This window comes from Elephantulus edwardii, unplaced genomic scaffold (genome assembly GCF_000299155.1).
Source record: "Elephantulus edwardii isolate Elephantulus edwardi_28Jun2011 unplaced genomic scaffold, EleEdw1.0 scaffold00037, whole genome shotgun sequence".
NCBI lineage: Eukaryota > Metazoa > Chordata > Mammalia > Macroscelidea > Macroscelididae > Elephantulus > Elephantulus edwardii.
Window position 1 is genome coordinate 1,719,028 of NW_006399787.1, and position 3,687 is coordinate 1,722,714.

Sequence of the window (3,687 nt, forward strand, 5' to 3'; positions counted from 1 at the left end):
TGTGTTGAGGGAGAAGAACATCTTGTAGTGCTTTGACAAAATCTGAGGTTTGAGGATTCTCACCAAGCATGTGTGAGTTCATATTGTGGTGGTGGTGTTGTAGTTAAGTGCCATCAAGTCAAGTATGACTCATAGTGACCCTATTAAAAAAACGATCTGAACCCTGTCCTATCCTGCACCGTCCTCACACACTTCCTGGCACACAAGAGCCCACTGAGGCAGTCACTGTGTCAATCAACCTGGTTGAAGGTCTTCCTTTCCGTTGTCAACCCTCCACCCTTCCCATCATGTCCCTCTCCAAGGAATAGCCTGTCCTAGCAATATTACCAATATATGTGACGCGAAGCCTCATCATTCTTGCCTCTAAAGAGCACTCTGGCTGAACCCTTTTCAAGACATATCCATTCTCCTGGCAGTGCACGGGATGTTCAATGCTCTTCTTCAGCACCACAGCTCAAAGATATCAGTTCTTCTCCTGTCATCCTTATTCATTGTCCAACTCTCAGATGCATAGCAAGTTATCAGAAAGACTATAGCCTAAATCATGCACACTTTATTCATATTGCAGGAGTATTTGTTTTGTTCCTGGGGGGGGTGCCACAGCTCTCTTTAAATTTGCAGCACTTGTCTTTCCAATCACTTGTGGGAAGACACAAAGAATATCGTGGCACTAGGGGTATTATCACCAATGTCAGACGGATCTTGGCAGAAAGCAAAGACTACCAGAGGAATGCCTAATCTGTATTTCATTGACTATGCAAAGGCATTTGACTGTGTTGATCACAACAAATTGTGGCTAACCTTGAGGCAAATGGGAATTCCAAAACACCTGATTGTGTTTATGCAGAACCTGTACTCAGACCAGGAAGTAGTCCTAAGAACAGAGCAAGGCATAGTTCAAAACCAGGAATGCATCCGGTCTCCATACCTTTTCAATCTATATGCAGAACAGATCATTTGGGAGGCAGGGCTTTATGAGGAAGAATGTGTCATCAGGATTGAAGGAAGACTTATCAACAATCTGCGTTATGCAGATGACACAACCTTGCTTGCTGAAACTGAGAAGGAGCTCAAGCATCTGCTAGAGAAGGTCAAGGACTGTAGTTTTCAATATAGATTGAAGCTCAACATCAAGAAAACAAAGATTCTCACCACTGGGCCAATTGGCAGCACCATGATGAATGGAGAAGAAATTGAGGTTGTTAGCCATTACAGCTTGCTCGGCTCCACAATCAACATTCTTGATAGTAGCAATCAGGAAATAAAAAGATGAATTACACTAGGAAAATACACAACAATGAATGAATGGAAATTCAAGTTTTCTATAAACTTCTGTTAAAATATCAGTTAAAAGGGGAACTCTGGTGGCCTAGTGGCAAGAAGCTGTACTGCAATCCCAAAGGTACATGGTTCGAATCCACCAAATGCTCTGCTGGAGAAGGAGGGACAATTTCCTCCTGTACCTGTCAGATCTGGTTTGATGGTACATGCACAAATAATAATAATAATAATAATAAATTTTTAAAAATAAGTTAAAAAAATGGATAACAACAACAACAACAAAATAATAAAATATGCTGTCAGGGACCTCTCCAGACTACTGAGAAGAAATTATGTCAGTCTAGAGACTAAGGTGTGCATAATTCAGGCCATGATCTTCACAATCACTTGCTATCCATCAGAGATCTGGACAATGACTAGGGATAATAGAAGAAAAATTGATACCTTTGAGTTGTAGTACTAGAGAAGAGTCTTGAGCATACCATGGACCAGCAACAAAACAAATAGAGGAGAGGGTGAAACCATGTTTCTTCTTGGCAGCTAGGATTTTGAAGCTCATTCTAACATATTTGGGGCACAAGGCCAGGAGAGATAGGTCTTTGGAAAAAGATATCATGCCTGGAGGAGTGGAAGGACAGCACAGGAGAGGAAAACCCCGATGAGATGAGATGTATCGATACAGTAATTGGGGCAATGAGGGTAGGTGTGTCAGAGATAATTAGGTTTGCTCAGGCCAGAGCAGGGTTCAGAGCTGTTGTGAATAGGGTTGCTATGAGTCTCAGGTAAATTGACAGCAAATAACTAAAACAACAACAACAACAACAGTGTATATAGGTTTATTTTGACTTATTACTGATAGGTTTTTTAATTGCTTACTTAATCCTAAGGTCTATTGCTCAGAGGAGGCCATATGATCTGGAGACAGTGAAGTGAATTAGTTCTGCTGGACAAATCAAGAGCAGATATTACTTACTAAACAGAGAAGCATTGCTATGGGCTGAGAATAAAATATGAAAATCACTCCCTGACTTTCCCTTTTTTTCCCACCTACCATTTGAAAATTTATTTATTAGTTGATTCACTTAAATATCTTAAAGTATAAAATATACTCTTTTCATACAGTTTTGATTTTGGGGTTTTTTAAAAAAAATTTTATTTTATACTGATTTCTTTACAAAATTCAAATACATAGTTTTCCACACTGGATCGTTCCCATTTCCTTCACCACCACTGCCATCAAATTTTGTGACGCTGTGATTAACAACCTGCCTCGACCACCTCTCTTCACCCCTCTGCTTTCACCCTCCTCCCCCTTTGGATCCACATTCCGGTTCTATAATAGGGTTTTTATACAGTATTTGTCCTTATGGGACTGAGTTAGTTCACTCAGCATAATGCTCTCCAGTCCCTCCCAAGTTAGGTAGTAATTTATAAAATTATTTCTCCTGTGTGCTGTGTAGTATGCCATTGCGTGAATGTACCATAATTTCTCAATCCATTCAATTGTGATTGGACAGCTGGACTGTTTCCACGTTCTTGTGATAGTGAATAACTCTGCTATGAACTTTGGTGTACAAGTCTCTGCGCCTCAGTTCTCATTTTCTCAGGGTATATTTCAAGCAACAGAATAGCTGAGTCATATGAAATTTCTATGTTTAGCTCTTTGAGGAAGCACCAAACTGCCTTCCAGAGTGGTTGTGCATTTTACAATCCCACCAGCAGGTACCCTTATTATCAGCATAATTGTTTAACCTTATATCCTGAAATTTCATCTGACACACTTTGGGTATGTTGCAAGGAGGGCCAGTCCTTGGAGAGGGACATCATGTTTGGGAGGGTGGAGGAACAGCACAAGAGAGAAGACCCTGGATGAGATGGATTGACTCAGGGATTGGGGTAATAGATGTTGGTGTGTCGGAGGTAACTCAGGGTAGAGCAGGGCTCAGACCTTTTGTACGCAGGGTCATATGAGTCACAAGCACTAACAACAACAGATTCTCTTTGCAGAAGGCTCTTTGTAACTCTCCAAAGTTGTAGAGAATCTCTCCATCCATTGAGTTTTCTTTCCTTCTAGCAATATATTCAGTATTTCTTCACAACTGGGAACATGCTCTTGGTTTATATCACCATTGACTTTTGTGCTGAAGAACATATTTTTCAAAGCTTTTGGCAAGATGTGGTCAAAATCAAGTGTTGTTATGTCTAAGTATGTTGACCTTTGGGTGGTTTTCCTAGGATTGAATTTGTAATTTTATAACATTTAAAAAGAAAGATTTAAAAACAAAACAACAACAACAACGAAAAAAAACCAATGACAAGTTTCTAAGGTTTGGGGGTGCGGGGGATGTGAAAATCTGCTCATTCCGGAAAGAAGCCCCGAATAAGCAAAGCACTCCTCAAAAATAG